Source organism: Triturus cristatus, chromosome 8 (genome assembly GCF_964204655.1).
Source record: "Triturus cristatus chromosome 8, aTriCri1.1, whole genome shotgun sequence".
NCBI lineage: Eukaryota > Metazoa > Chordata > Amphibia > Caudata > Salamandridae > Triturus > Triturus cristatus.
In genome coordinates, this window is record NC_140591.1 from 1146605065 (window position 1) to 1146631516 (window position 26452).

Here is a 26452-nt window from a genome sequence, read left to right on the forward strand (position 1 = left end):
CTACGCTATCCAATGTTTTCCCTGCTGTTGCACTCTGAGGAGTGGGAATTGTATTTTGTATCCTCTCGCTATCCAACTCTTTCCCTACTGTTGCAGTCACTGGAGTGGGAATAGTAATTTTTACCCTCCCGCTATCCCTCACTTTCCCTACTGTTGCACTCACTGGATTGAGAATAGTAATTTTTACACTCCCGCTATCCAATGCTTTCCCTACTGTTGCACTCTCTGGAGTGGGAATAGTAACTTTTACCCTACCGCTATCCAACGCTTTCCCTACTGTTGCACTCACTGGAGTGGGAATAATAATTTTTACTCTCCCGCTATCCAACGCTTTCCCTACTGTTGCACTCATTCGAGTGGGAATAGTAATTTTTACCCTCGCGCTATACAAAGCTTTCCCTACTGTTACACTCTTTGGAGTGGGAATAGTAATTTTTCCACCTACACTATCCAACGTTTTCCCTAATGTTGCACTGTATGGAGTGGGAATACTAATGTTTACCCTCCCGCTATCCAACGCTTTGCCTACTGTTGCACACTTTGGAGTGGGAATACTAATTTTTACCCCTACGCTATCCAACGTTTTCCCTACTGTTGCACTCACTCGAGTGGGAATAGTAATTGTTATCCCTACGCTATCCAACGCTTTCTCTACTGTTGCACTCATTGGAGCGGGAATCGTAATCTTTCTCTTCCCGTTATACAATGCTTTACGTACTGTTGCACTCTCTGGAGTGGGAATAGTAATTTTTACCCCTACGCTATCCAATGCTTTCCCTACTGTTGGAGTCACTGGAGTGGGAATAGTAATTTTTCCCTTCCTGCTATCCAACGATTTCCCTCTTGTTGCACTCTCTGGAGTGGGAATAGTAATTTTTACTCTCCCGCTATTCAATGCTTTCCCTACTGTTGCACTCTTTGGACTGGGAATAGTAATGTTTACCCCTACGCTATCCAACGTTTTCCCTACTGTTGCACTCACTGGAGTGGGAATAGTAATTTTTACCCCTACGCTATCCAGCGCTTTCCCTACTGTTGCACTCACTCGAGTGGGAATAGTAATTTTTACCTTCCCGCTATCCAACGCTTTCCCTACTGTTGCACTCTTTGGAGTGGGAATAGTAATTTTTACCCCTACGCTATCCAACGTTTTCCCTACTGTTGCAATTACTGGAGTGGGAATAGTAATTTTTACGCTCTCACTATCCAACAAAATCTCTACTTTTTTAAACTTTTTTAAAATTATGTTTACTTTTTAAGCTATTTTATATTATATTATGCATGTTTTATTTAATTGTTTTTAATATTTAATTAATTTTATATTAGTTTTAATACATTTAAAAAATTCGATATTTTGGCTAACTATATTTTAACATTCTATATTTTGGAATCGATATTTTAGTACTTACCTGTTTGTAGATAGGGAGTCGATATTCTGTCCTTCTATATTTTGGTGTCGATATTTTGTGCATTCGATATTGTGTCCCTCGATATTTAGTCACTGAACCTCCCCGAGCGCCCCACGAAGCATCGTCGTCCACTGGAGAGCAGGGACTGCAACGCGACATGGGACGCCCTTGTGCGGAACTGCTGAGGCCGCCACGAACCCCCTACAAAGTTTCAAGGTACTGTGCATTGAGAGGGCGCTTCTACGAACCGTACTTGCCTTTGTACGGTCCGTACCAACACTGGCGTCACGCTACGCTGTGCACGCGTGAAGCGGGAGCTTTTGTACGGGTCGCACCAGCTGTTCGAAGCCTCCCAGCGAAGGTACGGTCCGTACCGTTGGAAATATATAGACGTTGCTTGCGCGGGAAGCCTGAGGTTTGGCAAGAGGCGTACCGGGCGTGTACGACGCATACCTACGAGGGTACGGTCCGTACAGCTCAAGTCCAGTGTACGCGTGCTCACGCGAGAAGCGTGAGAAATGGCATGACGCATCCAAACAGCCGTACGAAGCGTACCGGAGGCGCTACGAAGCGCACAGACCCCCAAAGAAGCATATTTTGACCTGAAAATTGCCATTTTAAGAACTGTGGACTGCCTAAAAGTAATACAAGTAACTGGAACCTTATTTAAGTGAAGAACTGTATTTTTGAAAGCCTGCTTAAAGAAATCTTTTATATAAAGAACTTTATTTTTACATAAATACAGCCTTGTGTCTCTGTGTGGTGGGCTGGTGGTTATTGTGTGGGACATCTTGAATGCTTAACCTAATGCCCTCTGGAATCTAGCCTGACTGCTTGCGCCACGTTACCTAGAGGGTGAGCAGGGGTTATTTTTAAAGAGGTAATCCTACGCCCTGACTTAGAGGAAACGGTCCCTGTTTGTTGCAAGTGCATACCTGCGCCAACCAGAGACCCCGAATTCTACCCTAAACCATAAAGCACTACCCCAGCATGACCCCCCAAACTACACAAACACCACGTCACTACCCTAAACCCTAAAACACTACTCCCAGCATGACCCCCTACACTACACAAACACAACTGCACTACCCTAAACCCTAAAACACTACCACCAGCATGACCCCCTACACAACCCAAACACCACAGCACAACCCTAAACCCTAAAGCACTACCCCCAGCACGACCCCATATACTACACAAACACCACTGCACTACCCTAAACCCAAAAACACTACCCCAGCATAAACCCCTACACTAACCAAACACCACTGCACTACCCTAAACTCTAAAAAACTACCCCCAGCATGATCACCTACTCTACACGAACACCACTGCAATACCCTAAATGCTAAAACACTACCCCCAGAACGACTCCCTACACTACCCATACACCACTGCACTACTCTGAACCCTAAATCTATCCCCAGCATGAGCTCCCACACTACACAAACACAACTGCATTACCCTAAACCCTAAAGCACTATCACCAGCACGAACCCTTACACTACCCAAACACCATTGCACTACCCTAAACCCTAAAACACTACCCCCAGCACGACCCCTACCCTATACAAACACCACTGTACTACCCTAATACCTAAAACACTACCCCCAGCACGACCCCCTTCATATACAAACATAACTGCACTACCCTAAACCCAAAAACACAACCTCCAGCACGACCCCCTACACTTCCCAAACACAACTGCACTACCCTAAACCCAAAAACACAACCTCCAGCACGACCCCCTACACTACACAAACACCACTGCACTACCCTAAACCCTAAAACAGTACCCCCTACACTACACAAACACCACTACCCTAAACCCTAAAACACTACCCCCAGCACGACCCCCTTATACTACACAAACACCACTGTACTACCCTAATACCTAAAACACTACCCCCAGCACGACCCCCTTCATATACAAACACAACTGCACTACCCTAAACCCAAAAACACAACTTCCAGCACGACCCCCTACACTTCCCAAACACAACTGCACTACCCTAAACCCAAAAACACTACCCCCAGCACGACCCCCTAAACTACACAAACACCACTGCACTACCCTAAGCCATAAAACACTACCCCCTACACTACAGAAACACCACTGCACTACCCTAAACCCTAAAACACTACCCCGTACTCTACCCAAACACCACTCCACTACCCTAAACCCCAAAGCACTACCCCCTGCACTACCCCCTATACTACACAAACACCACTGCATTACACTAAACCCTAAAACACTACTCAAAACTAACCCATACACTAACCAAACACCACTGTACTACCCTAAACCCTAAAACACTACCTCCAGCATGATACCCTACTCTACACAAACACCACTGCAATACCCTAAACGCTAAAACACTACCCCCAGCACGACTCCCTACACTACACAAACACCACAGCACTACACTGAACCCTAAATCTACCCACCTGCATGAGCTCCCACACTACACAAACACCGCTGCACTACCCTAAATCAAAAAACACTATCACCAGCACAAACCGCTACACTACTCAAACACCACTGCACTACCCTAAACCCTAAAACACTACCACCAGCATGACCCCTACACAACCCAAACACCACGGCACTACGCTAAACCCTAAAACACTACCCCAGCACAACCCCTTATACTACCCAAACACCACTGCGCTACCCTAAACCCTAAGACACTTCCCCCAGCATGACCCATTACACTACCCAAACACCACTGCACTACCCTAAACCCTAAGACACATTCCCCAGCAAGACCCATTACACTACACAAACACCACTGCACTACCCTAAACCCTAAAACACTACTCACAGCATGACCCCCTACACTACCCAAACATCACTGCCCTACCCTAAACCATAAATCTACCTCGCACAAATCCCTACACTACCCAAACACTACTGCACTGCACTGCCCTAAACTCGAAAACACTGCTCCCAGCATGACACCCCACACCACTCAAACACCACTGACCTACCCTAAACCCTAAAACACTACCCCCAGCAAGACCTCCTACAGTACACAAACACCACTGCACTACCATGAACCCTAAAACAATACCCCCAGCATGACCCCCTACACTACACAAACACCACTGCACTACCCTAAACCCTAAAGCATTACCCCCAGCACGACCCCTACAGTACATAAACACCCCTGTACTACCCTAAACCTAAAACTCTACCCCCAGCACGACCCCCTTCACTACACAAACACAACTGCACTACCCTAAACCCAAAAACACAACCTCCAGCACGACCCCCTACACTTCCCAAACACCACTGCACTACCCTAAACCATAAAACACTACCCCCACACTACACAAACACCACTACCCTAAACCCTAAAACACTACCCCCAGCATGACCCCCTTATACTACACAAACACCACTGCACTTCCCTAAACCCTTAAACACTATCCCTAGCACGACCCCCTACACTACCCAAACTTAACTGCATTACCCTAAACCCTAAACCACTACCCCCAGAACTACCCCCAAACACTAGCCAAACACAACTGCACTACCCTAAACCCTAAAATGCTACTCCAGCACGAACCCCTACACTAACCAAACACCACTGCACTACCCTAAACCCTAAAACACTACCCCATAGTCTACACAAACACTGCTGCACTACCCTAAACCCTTAAGCACTACCCCCAACATGAACCCCCATACTACACAAACAACACTTCACTACCCTAAACCCTAAAACACTACTCCCAGCATGACCCCCTACACTACACAAACATAGCTGCACTACCCTAAACCCTAAAACACTACCACCAGCATGACCCCCTACACAACCCAAACACCACGGCACTACCCTAAAGCACTACCCACAGCACGACCCCTATACTACACAAACACCACTGCACTACCCTAAACCCAAAAACACTACCCCAGCACTAACCCCTACACTAACCAAACACCACTGCACTACCCTAAACTCTAAAAAACGACCCCCAGCATGACCCCCTACTCTACACGAACATCACTGCAATACCCTAAACGCTAAAACTCTACCCCCAACACGACTCCCTACACTACCCATACACCACTGCACAACACTGAACCCTAAATCTATCCCCAGCATGAGCTCCCACACTACACAAACACCCCTGCATTACCCTAAACCCTAAAACACTATCACCAGCACGAACCCTTACACTACTCAAACGCCATTGCACTACCCTAAACCCTAAAACACTACCCCCAGCATGACCCCTACACTACACAAACACCACTGTACTACCCTAATACCTAAAACACTACCCCCAGCACGACCCCCTTCATACACAAACAAAACTGCACTGCACTAAATCCTAAAACACTACCCACAGAAACACAAACACAACTGCACTACCCTAAACCCAAAAACACAACCTCCAGCATGACCCCCTACACTTCCCAAACACCACTGCACTACCCTAAACCCTAAAACACTACCCCCTACACTACACAAACACCACTACCCTAAACCCTAAAACACTACCCCCAGCAAGACCCCTGTATACTACACAAACACCACTGCACTTCCCTAAACCCTTAAACACTACCCCCAGCACGATCCCCTACACTACCCAAACATAACATCACTGCATTACCCTAAAACACTACCCACAGAACTACCCCAAACACTTTCCAAACACCACTACACTACCCTAAACCCTAAAACACGTCCCCTTACACTACACAAAAACCACTGTACTACCCTAAAACACTACACCCAGCACAACCCCCTACACTTCACAAGCACAATTGCACTACCCTAAACCCAAAAACACTACCCACTGCACCACATCCTACAATACCCAAACATACTTGCACTGCCCTAAAACCTAAAACACTACCCCAGCATGACCCCTTCACTACACAAACACCACTGAACTGCCTTAAACTGTAAAACACTAGCCCCAGCACGACCCCCTTCACTAGCCAAGCACAACTGCACTACTCTAAACCCTAAAATGATACCCCAGCACGAACCCCTACACTAACCAAACACCACTGCACTACCCTAAACCCTAAAACACTACCCCATAATCTACACAAACACTGTGGCACTACCCTAAACCTTAAAGCACTACCCCCAGCATGACCCCCTATACTACACGAACACCACTTCACTACCCTAAACCCTAAAACACTACTCCCAGCATGACCCCCTACACTACACAAACACAACTGCACTACCCTAAATCCTAAAACACTACCACCAGCATGACCCCCTACACAACCCAAACACCACAGCACTACCCTAAACCCGAAAGCACTACCCCCAGCACGACCCCCTATACTACACAAACACCACTACACAACCCTAAACCCTAAAACACTACCCCAGCACTAACCCCTACACTAACCAAAGACCACAGTACTACCCTAAACTCTAAAACACTACACCAGCATGATCCCCTACTCTACAGGAACACCACTGCAATACCCTAAACACTAAAACACTACCCCCAGCAAGACTCCCTATACTACCCAAACACCACTGCACTACACTGAACCCTAAATCTACCCCCAGAATGAGCTCCCACACTACACAAACACCACTGCTTTACCCTAAACCCTAAAACACTATCACCAGCACAAAACCTTACACTACCCAAACACCATTGCAGTACCCTAAACCCTAAAGCATCTACCCCCAGCACGACCCCTACACTACACAAACACCACTGTACTACCCTAATACCTAAAACACTGCCTTCAGCACTAACCCCTACACTAACCAAAGACCACAGTACTACCCTAAACTCTAAAACACTACACCAGCATGATCCCCTACTCTACACGAACACCACTGCAATACCCTAAACACTAAAACACTACCCCCAGCACGACTCCCTATACTACCCAAACACCACTGCACTACACTGAACCCTAAATCTACCCCCAGCATGAGCTCCCACACTACACAAACACCACTGCATTACCCTAAACCCTAAAACACTATCACCAGCACAAAACCTTACACTACCCAAACACCATTGCAGTACCCTAAACCCTAAAGCATCTACCCCGAGCACGACCCCTACACTACACAAACACCACTCTACTACCCTAATGCCTAAAACACTGCCTTCAGCACGACCCCCTTCTCTACACAAACAAAACTGCACTACACTAAATCCTAAAACACTACCCAGAGCACAACCCCCTACACTACACAAAAACCACTGCACTACCCTAAACCCTAAAAAACTACACTCAGCACGACCCCTACATTACACAAACATAACTGCACTACCCTAAACCCAAAAACACAACCCCCAGCATGATCCCCTACACTACCCAAACACTACTGCACTACCCTAAACCCTAAAACACTACCCCTACACTACACAAAAACCACTGCACTACCCTAAACCCTAAAACACTACCCCAGAACTACCCCTACACTATCCAAACATCACTGCACTACCCTAAAACATGACCCCTTACACTACGCAAACACCACTGCACTACCCTTAACCCTAAAACACTACCCCCAGCACAAGCCCCTACACTACACAAACACCACAGCACTACAATAAACCCTAAAACACTACCCCCTACACTACACAAACACCACTGCACTACCCTAAACCCTAAAACACTACCCCAACACGATCCCCTACACTACACAAACACTACTGCACTACCCTAAACCCTTAATCACTATCCCCAGCATGACCCCCTACACTACACAAGCACAACTGCACTACCCTAAACCCTAAAACTACCCACAGCATGAACTCCCAAACTACAAAAACACCACTGCACTACTCTAAACCCTAAAACACTACCCCTGCATGAACCTCTACAGTACACGAACACCACTGCACTACTCTGAACCCTAAATCTACCCTCAGCATGAGCTCCCAGACTACACAAACACCACTGCACTACTCTAAACCCTAAAACACGATCACACGCACAAACCCCTACACTACCCAAACACCACTGCACTACCCTAAACCCTAAAACACTAACCCCAGCATGACCCCCCACACTACCCAAACACCACTGCACTACCCTATATCCTAAAACACTACCCACTACACGACACAAACACCACTGAACCACCCCAAACCCTTAAACACTACCCCCAGCTTGAACCCATACATGACACAAACACCACTGCACTACCCTAAACCCTAAAACACTATCAACAGCATGACCCCCTACACTACCAAAACAGCACTGCTCTGCCCTAAACCCTAAATCTACCCACAGCAAACCCGCCTAGACTACACAAACTCCACTGCACTACCCAAAACCGTAAATCACTACCCCCAGCATGACCCCCTAAACTATACAAACACCTGCGTACTACCCTAAACCCTAATACACTACCCACAGCATGACCCCCTCACAACACAAACACCTCTGCACTACCCTAAACCCTAAATCTATCCCCCAGCAGGACCCCCTACACTACACAATCACCACTGCACTACCCTAAACCCTAAAACACTACCATCAGCACGACTCACTACACTACTCAAAAACCACTGCACTACCCTAAACCCTAAATCTTCCCCCAGCACAACCACCAAGAATACACAAACTCCACTGCAGTACCCTAAACCCTAAAACACTCCCCCCAGCATGATCCCCTTCACTACACAATCACCACTGCACTGCACTAAACGCTAAAACACTAGCCAAGACAGACCACCTACACTACACAAACACCACTGCATTACCCTAAACCCTAAAACACTACCCCAAACACGACCCCCTACAGTACAGAAACAAACAGTACTACCCTAACCCTAAAACACTACACCTAGCACGATCCCCTTCACTACCCAAACACAACTGCACAACGCTAAGCCCAAAAACACTACCCCAGTACCACCCCAACACTATCCAAAAACCACTGCACTACCCTAAATCCTAAATCACGACCCACTACACTACACAAACACCACTGCACTACCCTAAACTCTAAAACACTACCCCCAGCAAGACCCACTACCCTTCACAAACACCAATGCACTACCCTAAACCCTAAAACACTACCCCCTACACTACAGAATCACCAGTGCACAACCCTAAACCCTAAAACACTACGCCAAGCACGACCCACTACAGTAAACAAACACCACTGTACTGTCCAAAACCGTAAAACACTACAGCCAGCACGACCCCCTTCACTACCAAAACCCAACTGCCCTACGCTTAACCCAAAAACACTACCACAGTATGACCCCCTACACTACCCAAACATCTCCGCACTACCCTAATCCCTAAAACACTAACCCCAGCACTACCCCCTACACTACCCAAACACCACTGCCCTATCCTAAACCCTAAAACACTTACCCCAGCACGACACCCTACACCACACAAACCCCACTGCACTACCCTAAACCCTAAAACACTACCCCCAGCATGACCCGCTAAACTACACAAAAACCACGGCACTACCCTAAACCATAAAACACTTCCCCAAACAGTTCTCCCTACACTACCCAAAAACAACTGAACTAACCTAAACCCTAAAACATTACCCACAGCACGACCCACTGCACTACCCAAACACCACTGCACTACCCGAAACCCTAATACACTATCCCCAGCACGACACCCTACCACTACCCAAACATCTCTGCACTACCATAAACCCTAAAACACTGCCCCCAGCACTAACCCTCACCACTGCACTTCCCGAAACATTAAAACACTACCCCCAGCATGACCCCCTACACTACACAAACACCACTGCACTACCCTACTGCACTATACTATAGCCAAAAACACTACCCCAGCATGACCCCCTACACTACCCACCCACCACTGTGATACCCTAAACACTAAAACACTACTTGCAGCACTTCCCCCTACACTACACAAACACCACTGCACTACCCAAACCCTAAAACACTACTCCCTACACTACACAAACACCACTGCACTACCTCAAACCCTAAAACACTACCCCCAGCATGACGCCATACACTACCCTAACACCACAGCACTACCCTAAACCCTAAAACACTACCCCCAGCACTACCCCTACATTACCCAAACACCACTGCACTACCCTAAACCCTAACACACTACCCCCAGCAGTACCCCCTATACTACCTAAACAGCACGGCACTTCCCTAAACCGTAAAACACTACCCCAGCATGACCCCTTACACTACACAAACCCCACGGCACTACCCTAAACCTTAAAACACTACCCCCAGTAGTACCCCCTACACTACCCAAACACAACTGCACCACCCTAAACCCTAAACCACTACCACCAGCATGACCCCCTACACAACCCAAACACCACGGCACTACCCTAATCTCTAAAACACTACCCCCAGGACTACCCCTACACTCCCCAAACACACCTGCACTACCCTAAACCCTAAAACACTACCCCAGAACTAAACCCAATACTACACAAACACCACTGCACTACCCTAACTCCTAAAGCACTATCCCTTAGGAGTACCCCCTACACTGCCCAAACACCACTGCACTACCCTAAACCCTAAAACACTACCCCCAGCATGAATCGCTATACTACACAAACACCACGGCACTACCCAAACCCTAAAACACTACCCCAAGCAGTACTCCCTTCACTACCCAAACACAACTGCACTACACTAAACCCTAAAACATTATCCACAGCACGACCCACTGCACTATCCAAACACCACTGCACTATCCGAAACCCTAATTCACTATCCCCAGCACGACCCCCTACACTACCCAAACACCACTGCTCTACACTCCCCTAAACCTGAAAACACTGCCCCCAGCATGACACCTCACACTACTCAAACACCACTGACCTACCTTAAACCCTAAAACACTACCCCCAGCAAGACCTCCTACGGTACACAAACACTACTGCACTACCATAAACACTAAAACACTACCCCAGCATGACCCCCTATAAAACACAAACACAACTGCACTACCCCAAGCAGCACCCCTACACTACACAAACATTACTGTACTACCCTAAAACCTAAAATACTACCCCCAGCCCGACCCCCTTCACTACACAAACACAACTGCACTACCCTAAACCTAAAAACACAACTTGCAGCACGACCCCCTACTCTGCCCAAATACCACTGCACTACCGTAAACCCTAAAACAATACCCCCTACACTACTCAAACACCACTGTACAACCCGAAATCCTTAAACACTACCCCCAGCACGACCCCTACACTACCCAAACATCACTGCATACCCTAAACCCTAAAACACTACCCCCAGAACTACCCCCTACACTATCCAAAACACCACTGCACTACCCTAAACCCTAAACATGTCCCCTTACACTACACAAACACCACTGTACTACCCTAAACCCTAAAACACTACCACCCAGCACGACCCCCTAAACTACACAAACAACACTGCACTACCCTAAACCCCAAAACACTACCCCCTACACTACACAAACACCACTGCACTATCCTAAACCCTAAAACACTTACCCCAGCACGACACCCTACACCACACAAACACCACTACGCTACCCTAAACCCTAAAAGACTACCCCCAGTACGACCCCCTATACTACCCAAACACAACTCTAATACCCTAAACCCTAAAACATTTACCCCAGCATGATCTCCTATACCACACAAACAACACTGCACTACCATAAACATTAAAACAGTACCCAGCACGACCCCCTACACGACACATACACCAGTGCACTACCCTAAACCCTAAAACACTACCCACAGCACTACCCCTATACTACCCAAAAACCCCTGCACTACCCTAAACCCTAAAACACTACCCCAGAACTAATTCCAATACTATACAAACACCACTGCACTACCCTAAACCCTAAAACACTATAACCAGGAGTACCCCTTACACTACCCAAACCCCACTGCACTACCCTAAACCCTAAAACACTACCCCCAGCATGACCCGCTAAACTACACAAAAACCACGGCACTACCCTAAACCATAAAACACTTCCCCAAGCAGTTCTCCCTACACTACCCAAAAACAACTGAACTAACCTAAACCCTAAAACATTACCCACAGCACGACCCACTGCACTACCCAAACACCACTGCACTACCCGAAACCCTAATACACTATCCCCAGCACGACACCCTACCACTACCCAAACATCTCTGCACTACCATAAACCCTAAAACACTGCCCCCAGCACTAACCCTCACCACTGCACTTCCCGAAACATTGAAACACTACCCCCAGCATGACCCCCTACTCTACACAAACACCACTGCACTACCCTACTGCACTATACTATACCCAAAAACACTACCCCCAGCATGACCCCCTACACTACCCACCCACCACTGTGATACCCTAAACACTAAAACACTACTTGCAGCACTTCCCCCTACACTACACAAACACCACTGCACTACCCAAACCCTAAAACACTACTCCCTAGACTACACAAACACCACTGCACTACCCCAAACCCTAAAACACTACCCCCAGCATGACGCCATACACTACCCTAACACCACTGCACTACCCTAAACCCTAACACACTACCCTCAGCAGTACCCCCTATACTACCTAAACAGCACGGCACTTCCCTAAACCCTAAAACACTACCCCAGCATGACCCCTACACTACACAAACCCCACGGTACTACCCTAAACCTTAAAACACTACCCCCAGTAGTACCCCTTACACTACCCAAACACAACTGCACTACCCTAAACCCTAAACCACTACCACCAGCATGACCCCCTACACAACCCAAACACCACGGCACTACCCTAATCTCTAAAACACTACCCCCAGCACTACCCCTACACTCCCCAAACACACCTGCACTACCCTAAACCCTAAAACACTGCCCCAGAACTAAACCCAATACTACACAAACACCACTGCACTACCCTAACTCCTAAATCACTATCCCTTAGGAGTACCCCCTACACTGCCCAAACACCACTGCACTACCCTAAACCCTAAAACACTACCCCCAGCATGAATCGCTATACTACACAAACACCACGGCACTACCCAAACCCTAAAACACTACCCCAAGCAGTACTCCCTTCACTACCCAAACACAACTGCACTACACTAAACCCTAAAACATTATCCACAGCACGACCCACTGCACTACCCAAACACCACTGCACTATCCGAAACCCTAATTCACTATCCCCAGCACGACCCCCTACACTACCCAAACACCACTGCTCTGCACTCCCCTAAACCTGAAAACACTGCCCCCAGCATGACACCTCACACTACTCAAACACCACTGACCTACCTTAAACCCTAAAACACTACCCCCAGCAAGACCTCCTACGGTACACAAACACCACTGCACTACCATATACACTAAAACACTACCCCAGCATGACCCCCTATAAAACACAAACACAACTGCACTACCCCAAGCAGCACCCCTACACTACACAAACATTACTCTACTACCCTAAAACCTAAAATACTACCCCCAGCCCGACCCCCTTCACTACACAAACACAACTGCACTACCCTAAACCTAAAAACACAACCTGCAGCACGACCCCCTACTCTGCCCAAATACCACTGCACTACCGTAAACCCTAAAACAATACCCCCTACACTACACAAACACCACTGTACAACCCTAAATCCTTAAACACTACCCCCAGCACAACCCCTACACTACCCAAACATCACTGCATACCCTAAACCCTAAAACACTACCCCCAGAACTACCCCCTACACTATCCAAAACACCACTGCACTACCCTAAACCCTAAACATGTCCCCTTACACTACACAAACACCACTGTACTACCCTAAACCCTAAAACACTACCACTCAGCATGACCCCCTAAACTACACAAACAACACTGCACTACCCTAAACCCCAAAACACTACCCCCTACACTACACAAACACCACTGCACTACACAAAACCCTAAAACACTATACCCAGCACGACCACCTACACCTCACAAGCATAACTGCACTACACTAAACCATAAAACACTATACCCTGCACTAGACCCTACACTACCCAAACATACCTGCACTGTCCTAAAAGCTAAACCACTAACCCAGCACAACCCCTTCACTAAACAAACACCACTTAACTGCCTTAAACTGTAAAACACTAGCCCCAGCATGACCCCCTTCACTACCCAAGCGCAACTGCACTACCCTAAACCCAAAAACACTACTCCCAGCATGAACCCCTACACTACCCAAACACCACTGCACTACCCTAAACCCTAAAGCACTATCCCGTACTCTACACAAACACCGCTGCACTACCCTAAACCCTAAAGCACTACCCCCAGCACGACCCCTATACTACACAAACACCACTGCACTACCCTAAACCCTAAAACACTACCCCCAGCAGTACCCCCTACACTACCCAAACAGAACTGCACTACCCTAAACCCTAAAACACTACCCCCAGCATGACCCCCTACACTACCCACCCACCACTGTGATACCCTAAACACTAAAACACTACTTGCAGCACTTCCCCCTACACTACACAAACACCACTGCACTACCCAAACCCTAAAACACTACTCCCTACACTACACAAACACCACTGCACTACCCAAACCCTAAAGCACTACCCCCAGCATGACCCCATACACTACCCTAACACCACAGCACTACCCTAAACCCTAAAACACTACCCTCAGCACTACCCCTACATTACCCAAACACCACTGCACTACCCTAAACCCTAACACACTACCCCCAGCAGTACCCCCTATACTACCTAAACAGCACAGCACTTCCCTAAACCCTAAAACACTACCCCAGCATGACCCCCTACACTACACAAACCCCACGGCACTACCCTAAACCTTAAAACACTACCCCCAGTAGTACCCCCTACACTACCCAAACACAACTGCACCACCCTAAACCCTAAACCACTACCACCAGCATGACCCCCTACACAACCCAAACACCACGGCACTACCCTAATCTCTAAAACACTACCCCCAGCACTACCCCTACACTCCCCAAACACACCTGCTCTACCCTAAACCCTAAAACACTACCCCAGAACTAAACCCAATACTACACAAACACCACTGCACTACCCTAACTCCTAAAGCACTATCCCTTAGGAGTACCCCCTACACTGCCCAAACACCACTGCACTACCCTAAACCCTAAAACACTACCCCCAGCATGAATCGCTATACTACACAAACACCACAGCACTACCCATACCCTAAAACACTACCCCAAGCAGTACTCCCTTCACTACCCAAACACAACTGCACTACACTAAACCCTAAAACATTATCCACAGCACGACCCACTGCACTACCCAAACACCACTGCACTATCCGAAACCCTAATTCACTATCCCCAGCACGACCCCCTACACTACCCAAACACCACTGCTCTGCACTCCCCTAAACCTGAAAACACTGCCCCCAGCATGACACCTCACACTACTCAAACACCACTGACCTACCTTAAACCCTAAAACACTACCCCCAGCAAGACCTCCTATGGTACACAAACACCACTGCACTACCATAAACACTAAAACACTACCCCAGCATGACCCCCTATAAAACACAAACACAACTGCACTACCCCAAGCAGCACCCCTACACTACACAAACATTACTGTACTACCCTAAAACCTAAAATACTACCCCTAGCCCGACCCCCTTCACTACACAAACACAACTGCACTACCCTAAACCTAAAAACACAACCTGCAGCACGACCCCCTACTCTGCCCAAATACCACTGCACTACCGTAAACCCTAAAACAATACCCCCTACACTACACAAACACCACTGTACAACCCTAAATCCTTAAACACTACCCCCAGCACAACCCCTACACTACCCACAAATCACTGCATACCCTAAACCCTAAAACACTACCCCCAGAACTACCCCCTACACTATCCAAAACACCACTGCACTACCCTAAACCCTAAACATGTCCCCTTACACTACACAAACACCACTGTACTACCCTAAACCCTAAACCCTAAAACACTACCACTCAGCATGACCCCCTAAACTACACAAACAACACTGCACTACCCTAAACCCCAAAACACTACCCCCTACACTACACAAACACCACTGCACTACACAAAACCCTAAAACACTATACCCAGCACGACCACCTACACCTCACAAGCATAACTGCACTACACTAAACCATAAAACACTATACCCTGCACTAGACCCTACACTACCCAAACATACCTGCACTGTCCTAAAAGCTAAACCACTAACCCAGCACAACCCCTTCACTAAACAAACACCACTTAACTGCCTTAAACTGTAAAACACTAGCCCCAGCATGACCCCCTTCACTACCCAAGCGCAACTGCACTACCCTAAACCCAAAAACACTACTCCCAGCATGAACCCCTACACTACCCAAACACCACTGCACTACCCTAAACCCTAAAGCACTATCCCGTACTCTACACAAACACCGCTGCACTACCCTAAACCCTAAAGCACTACCCCCAGCACGACCCCTATACTACACAAACACCACTGCACTACCCTAAACCCTAAAACACTACCCCCAGCAGTACCCCCTACACTACCCAAACAGAACTGCACTACCCTAAACCCTAAAACACTACCCCCAGCATGACCCCCTACACTACCCACCCACCACTGTGATACCCTAAACACTAAAACACTACTTGCAGCACTTCCCCCTACACTACACAAACACCACTGCACTACCCAAACCCTAAAACACTACTCCCTACACTACACAAACACCACTGCACTACCCAAACCCTAAAGCACTACCCCCAGCATGACCCCATACACTACCCTAACACCACAGCACTACCCTAAACCCTAAAACACTACCCTCAGCACTACCCCTACATTACCCAAACACCACTGCACTACCCTAAACCCTAACACACTACCCCCAGCAGTACCCCCTATACTATCTAAACAGCACGGCACTTCCCTAAACCCTAAAACACTACCCCAGCATGACCCCCTACACTACACAAACCCCACGGCACTACCCTAAACCTTAAAACACTACCCCCAGTAGTACCCCCTACACTACCCAAACACAACTGCACCACCCTAAACCCTAAACCACTACCACCAGCATGACCCCCTACACAACCCAAACACCACGGCACTACCCTAATCTCTAAAACACTACCCCCAGCACTACCCCTACACTCCCCAAACACACCTGCTCTACCCTAAACCCTAAAACACTACCCCAGAACTAAACCCAATACTACACAAACACCACTGCACTACCCTAACTCCTAAAGCACTATCCCTTAGGAGTACCCCCTACACTGCCCAAACACCACTGCACTACCCTAAACCCTAAAACACTACCCCCAGCATGAATCGCTATACTACACAAACACCACAGCACTACCCATACCCTAAAACACTACCCCAAGCAGTACTCCCTTCACTACCCAAACACAACTGCACTACACTAAACCCTAAAACATTATCCACAGCACGACCCACTGCACTACCCAAACACCACTGCACTATCCGAAACCCTAATTCACTATCCCCAGCACGACCCCCTACACTACCCAAACACCACTGCTCTGCACTCCCCTAAACCTGAAAACACTGCCCCCAGCATGACACCTCACACTACTCAAACACCACTGACCTACCTTAAACCCTAAAACACTACCCCCAGCAAGACCTCCTACGGTACACAAACACCACTGCACTACCATAAACACTAAAACACTACCCCAGCATGACCGCCTATAAAACACAAACACAACTGCACTACCCCAAGCAGCACCCCTACACAACACAAACATTACTGTACTACCATAAAACCTAAAATACTACCCCCAGCCCGACCCCCTTCACTACACAAACACAACTGCACTACCCTAAACCTAAAAACACAACCTGCAGCACGACCCCCTACTCTGCCCAAATACCACTGCACTACCATAAACCCTAAAACAATACCCCCTACACTACACAAACACCACTGTACAACCCTAAATCCTTAAACACTACCCCCAGCACGACCCCTACACTACCCAAACATCACTGCATACCCTAAACCCTAAAACACTACCCCCAGAACTACCCCCTACACTATCCAAAACACCACTGCACTACCCTCAACCCTAAACATGTCCCCTTACACTACACAAACACCACTGTACTACCCTAAACCCTAAAACACTACCACCCAGAACGGCCCCCTAAACTACACAAACAACACTGCACTACCCTAAACCCCAAAACACTACCCCCTACACTACACAAACACTACTGAACTACCCAAAACCCTAAAACACTATACCCAGCACAACCCCCTACACCTCACAAGCATAACTGCACTACCCTAAACCATAAAACACTATACCCTGCACTAGACCCTACACTACCCAAACATACCTGCACTGTCCTAAAAGGTAAACCACTAACCCAGCACAACCCCTTCACTAAACAAACACCACTGAACTGCCTTAAACTGTAAAACACTAGCCCCAGCATGACCCCCTTCACTACCCAAGCACAACTGCACTACCCTAAACCCAAAAACACTACTCCCAGCACGAACCCCTACACTACCCAAACACCACTGCACTACTCTAAACCCTAAAGCACTATCCCGTACTCTACACAAACACCGCTGCACTACCCTAAACCCTAAAGCACTCCCCCCAGCACGACCCCCTATACTACACAAACACCACTGCACTACCCTAAACCCTAAAACACTACCCCCAGCAGTACCCCCTACACTACCCAAACACAACTGCACTACCCTAAACCCTAAAACACTACCACCTGCATGACCCTCTACACAACCCAAACACCACGACACTACCCTAATCCCTAAAACACTACCCCCAGCACTACCCCTACACTACACAAACACCACTGCACTACCATAAACCCTAAAACACTACCCCAAGCAGTACGCCCTATACTACCCAAACACAACTGCACTACCCTAAACCCTAAAAAATTATCCACAGCACGAACCACTGCACTACCCAAACACCACTGCACTACCCGAAACCCTAATACACTATCCCCAGCACAAACCCCTACACTACCCAAACACCACTGCACTACCCTAAACCCTAAAACACTACCCCAGACTAAAACCGCAATACCCATTCACCACTGCACTTCCAGAAAACCTAAAACACTACCCCCAGCATGACCCCCTACACTACACAAACACTACTGCACTACCCCACTGTACTATACTATACCCAAAAACACTACCCCCAGGATGATCCCTACACTACCCACACACCACTGTGCTACCCTAAACCCTCAAACCCAACCTGCAGCACAACCCCCTACACTACACAAACACCACTGCACTACCCTAAACCCTAAAACACTACCACCAGCACAAACCCCTACACTACACAAACACCACTGCACTACCCTAAACCCTTAAAAACAACCCTCAACACTACCTAAACATCTCTGCACTACCCTAAACCCTAAAATACTACCCACAGCACTACCCCCTACAATACCCAAACACCACTGCACTACCCTAAACCCTAAAACACTTACCCCAGCATGACCCCCTACACTACCACCACACCACTGTGCTACCCTAAACCCTAAAACACAACCTGCAGCACAACCCCCTACACTACACAAACACCACTGCACTACCCTAAACCCTAAAACACTACCACCAGCACAAACCCCTACACTAAACAAACACCACTGCACTACCCTAAACCCTTAAAAACAACCCCCAACACTACCTAAACATCTCTGCACTACCCTAAACCCTAAAATACTACCCACAGCACTACCCCCTACAATACCCAAACACCACTGCACTACCTTAAACCCTAAAACACTTACCCCAGCACGACCCCCTACGGTACCCAAACACCACTCTACTACCCTAAACCCTAAAACACTTACATCAGCATGATCCCCTATACCACACAAACATAACTGCACTGCCCTAAACCCTAAATCACTCCCCCGAGCAAGACCCCAACACTACACAAACACCACTGCACTACCCTAAATCCTAAAACACTACCACCCAGCATGACCCCCTACACTACCCTAACACCAGAGCACTACCCTAAACCCTAAAACACTACACCCAGCACTACCCCTACACTACCCAAACGCCACTGCACTACCCTAAACCCTAAAAGACTACCCGCAGAACTAAATGCAATATTACACAAACAGCACTGCACTATGCTAAACCCTAACACACTACCCCTAGCAGTACCCCTACACTACCGAAACAGCACTGCACTACCCTAAACCCTAAAACACTACACCCAGCACTACCCCTACACTACCCAAACACCACTGCACTACCCTAAACCCTAAAAGACTACCCGCAGAACTAAATGCAATATTACACAAACAGCACTGCACTATGCTAAACCCTAACACACTACCCCTAGCAGTACCCCTACACTACCGAAACAGCACTGCACTACCCTAAATCCTAAAACACTACCCCCAGACCGACCCCCTACACATCACATACACCAGTGCACTACCCTAAACCCTAAAACACTACCCACGGCACTACCCTATACTACCCAAACACCCCTGCACTACCCTAAACCCTAAAACACTACCCCAGAACTAAATCCAATAATATACAAACACCACTGCACTACCCTAAACCCTAAAACACTATAACCAGGAGTACCCCTTACACTACCCAAACACCACTGCACTACCCTAAACCCTAAAACACTACCCCCAGCATGACCCGCTAAACTACACTCACACCACGGCACTACCCTAAACCATAAAACACTTCCCCTAGCAGTTCTCCCTACACTACCCAAAAACAACTGAACTAACCTAAACCCTAAAACAGTACCCACAGCACGACCCACTGCACTATCCAAACACCACTGCACTACCCGAAACCCTAATACACTATCCCCAGCACGACACCCTACCACTACCCAAACATCTCTGCACTACCATAAACCCTAAAACACTATACCCAGCACGACCCCCTACAGCTCACAAGCATAACTGCACTACCCTAAACCATAAAACACTATACCCTGCACTAGACCCTACACTACCCAAACATACCTGCACTGTCCTAAAAGCTAAACCACTAACCCAGCACAACCCCTTCACTAAACAAACACCACTGAACTGCCTTAAACTGTAAAACACCAGCCCCAGCATGACCCCCTTCACTACCCAAGCACAACTGCACTACCCTAAACCCTAAAACACTACTCCCAGCACAAACCCCTACACTACCAAAACACCACTGCACTACCCTAAACCCTAAAGCACTATCCCGTACTCTACACAAACACCGCTGCACTACCCTAAACCCTAAAGCACTACTCCCAGCACGACCCCCTATACTACACAAACACCACTGCACTACCCTAAACCCTAAAACACTACCCCCAGCAGTACCCCCTACACTACCCAAACACAACTGCACTACCCTAAACCCTAAAACACTACCACCAGCATGACCCTCTACACAACCCAAACACCACGGCACTACCCTAATCCCTAAAACACTACCCCCAGCACTACCCCTACACTACACAAACACCACTGCACTACCCTAAACCCTAAAACACTACCCCAAGCAGTACTCCCTATACTACCCAAACACAACTGCACTACCCTAAACCCTAAAAAATTATCCACAGCACGAACCACTGCACTACCCAAACACCACTGCACTACCCGAAACCCTAATACACTATCCCCAGCACAAACCCCTACACTACCCAAACACCACTGCACTACCCTAAACCCTAAAACACTACCCCAGACTAAAACCGCAATACCCATTCACCACTGCACTTCCAGAAAACCTAAAACACTACCCCCAGCATGACCCCCTACACTACACAAACACTACTGCACTGCCCCACTGTACTATACTATACCCAAAAACACTACCCCCAGGATGATCCCTACACTACCCACACACCACTGTGCTACCCTAAACCCTAAAACCCAACCTGCAGCACAACCCCTTACTCTACACAAACACCACTGCACTACCCTAAACCCTAAAACACTACCACCAGCACAAACCCCTACACTACACAAACAGCACTGCACTACCCTAAACCCTTAAAAACAACCCCCAACACTACCTAAACATCTCTGCACTACCCTAAACCCTAAAATACTACCCACAGCACTACCCCCTAAAATACCCAAACACCACTGCACTACCGTAAACCCTAAAACACTTACCCCAGCATGACCCCCTACACTACCCACACACCACTGTGCTACCCTAAACCCTAAAACACAACCTGCAGCACAACCCCCTACACTACACAAACACCACTGCACTTCCCTAAACCCTAAAACACTACCACCAGCACAAACCCCTACACTACACAAACACCACTGCACTACCCTAAACCCTTAAAAACAACCCCCAACACTACCTAAACATCTCTGCACTACCCTAAACCCTAAAATACTACCCACAGCACTACCCCCTACAATACCCAAACACCACTGCACTACCCTAAACCCTAAAACATTTACCCCAGCACGACCCCCTACGGTACCCAAACACCACTCTACTACCCTAAACCCTAAAACACTTACATCAGCATGATCCCCTATACCACACAAACATAACTGCACTGCCCTAAACCCTAAATCACTCCCCCCAGCAAGACCCCAACACTACACAAACACCACTGCACTACCCTAAATCCTAAAACACTACCACCCAGCATGACCCCCTACACTACCCTAACACCAGAGCACTACCCTAAACCCTAAAACACTACACCCAGCACTACCCCTACACTACCCAAACACCACTGCACTACCCTAAACCCTAAAAGACTACCCGCAGAACTAAATGCAATATTACACAAACAGCACTGCACTATGCTAAACCCTAACACACTACCCCTAGCAGTACCCCTACACTACCGAAACAGCACTGCACTACCCTAAATCCTAAAACACTACCCCAGCACGACCCCCTACACGACACATACACCAGTGCACTACCCTAAACCCTAAAACACTACCCACAGCACTACCCTATACTACCCAAACACCCCTGCACTACCCTAAACCCTAAAACACTACCCCAGAACTAAATCCAATAATATACAAACACCACTGCACTACCCTAAACCCTAAAACACTATAACCAGGAGTACCCCTTACACTACCCAAACACCACTGCACTACCCTAAACCCTAAAACACTATCCCCAGCATGACCCGCTAAACTACACACACACACCACGGCACTACCCTAAACCATAAAACACTTCCCCTAGCAGTTCTCCCTACACTACCCAAAAACAACTGAACTAACCTAAACCCTAAAACAGTACCCACAGCAGGACCCACTGCACTATCCAAACACCACTGCACTACCCGAAACCCTAATACACTATCCCCAGCACAACACCCTACCACTACCCAAACATCTCTGCACTACCATAAACCCTAAAACACTACTCCCAGCACTAAGCCTCACCACTGCACTTCCCGAAACATTAAAACACTACCCCCAGCATGACCCCCTACACTACACAAACACCACTGCACTAGCCTACTGCCCTATACTATACCCAAAAACACTACCCCCAGCATGATCCCCTACACTACCCACCCACCACTGTGATACCCTAAACACTAAAACACTACTTGCAGCACAACCCCCTACACTACACAAACACCACTGCACTACCCAAACCCTAAAACACTACTCCCTACACTACACAAACACCACTGCACTACCCCAAACCCTAAAACACTACCCCCAGCATGACCCCATACACTACCCTAACACCACAGCACTACCCTAAACCCTAAAAGACTACCCCCAGCACTACCCCTACATTACCCAAACACCACTGCACTATCCTAAACCCTAACACACTACCCCCAGCACTAGCCCCTAAACTACCCAAACACCACTGCACTACCCTAAACCCTTAAACACTTACCCCAGCATGACCCCCTACACTACCCACACACCACTCTGCTACCCTAAACCCTAAAACACAACCCGCAGCACAACCCCCTACACTACACAAACACCACTGCACTACCCTAAACCCTAAAACACTACCACCAGCATGAACCCCTACACTACACAAACACCACTGCACTACCCTAAACCCTTAAAAACAACCCCCTAAACAACCCCCAAAATACCTAAACATCTCTGCACTACCCTAAACCCTAAAATACTACCCACAGCACTACCCCCTACAATACCCAAACACCACTGCACTACCCTAAACCCTAAAACACTTACCCTAGCACGACCCCCTACAGTACCCAAACACCACTCTACTACCCTAAACCCTAAAACACTTACATCAGCATGATCCCCTATACCACACAAACACCACTGCACTGCCCTAAACCGTAAATCACTCCCCCCAGCACGACCCCAACACTACACAAACACCACTGCACTACCCTAAATCCTAAAACACTACCACTCAGCATGACCCCCTACACTACCCTAACACCAGAGCACTACCCTAAACCCTAAAACACTACACCCAGTACTACCCCTACACTACCCAAACACCACTGCACTACCCTAAACCCTAAAAGACTACCCGCAGAACTAAATGCAATATTACACAAACAGCACTGCACTATGCTAAACCCTAACACACTACCCCTAGCAGTACCCCTACACTACCGAAACAGCACTGCACTACCCTAAATCCTAAAACACTACCCCCAGCATGACCCCCTACACTACACAAACACCATGGCACTACCCTAAAACACTACCCCCAGCAGTACCCCTTACACTACCCAAACACAACTGAACTACCCTAAACCCTAAAACACCACCACCAGCATGACCCCCTACAAAATCCAAACACCACAGTACTATGCTAAACCGTAAAACACTACCCCCAGCAAGACCCCCTGCACTACCCAAACACCACTGCGCTACCCTAAACCCTAAGACACTACCCCCAGCATGACCCCCTACACTACCCAAACACCACTGCACCACCCTAAACCCTAAATCCACCTCACACAAATCCCTACACTACCCAAACACTACTGTACTGCACTCCCCTAAACCTGAAAACACTGCCCCCAGCATGACACCCCACACTACTCAAACACCACTGACCTACCTTAAACCCTAAAATACTACCCCCAGCATGACCCCCTTCACTACACAAACACAACTGCACTGCCCTAAACCCAAAAACACAACCTCCAGCATGACCCCCTACTCTACCCAAATACCACTGCACTACCCTAAACCCTAAAACAATACCCCCTACACTACACAAACACCACTGCACTACCCTAAACCCTTAAACACTACTCCCAGCACGACCCCTACACTATCCAAACATCACTGCATACCCTAAACCCTAAAACATGTCCCCTTACACTACACAAACACCAATGTACTACCCTTAACCCTAAAACACTACCCCTAGCACGAGCCCCTAAACTACACAAACAACACTGCACTACCCTAAACCCTAAAACACTACCCCCTACACTACACAAACACCACTGCACTACCCGAACCCCTAAAACACTATACCCAGCACGACCCCCTACACTTCACAAGCACAATTGCACTACCCTAAACCCTAAAACACTACACCCTGCACTAGACCCTACACTACCCAAACATACCTGCACTGTCCTAAAAGCTAAAAAACAACCCCCAGCACAACCCCTTTACTAAACAAACACCACTGAACTGCCTTAGACTGTAAAACACTAGCCCCAGCATGTCCCCCTTCACTACCCAAACACAACTGCACTACCCTAAACCCAAAAACACTACTCCCAGCACGAACCCCCACACAACCCAAACTCCACTGTATTACCCTAAACCCTAAAACACTACCCTGTACTCTACACAAAAAATGCTGCACTACCCTAAACCCTAAAGCACTACCCACCTCACAACCCCCTATACTACACAAACACCACTGCACTGCCCTAACCTCTAAAACACTACCCCAACACTAACCCCTACACTAACCAAACACCACTGCACTACCCTAAACCTTAAAACACTACCCCCTGCATTATCCCCTACTCTAAA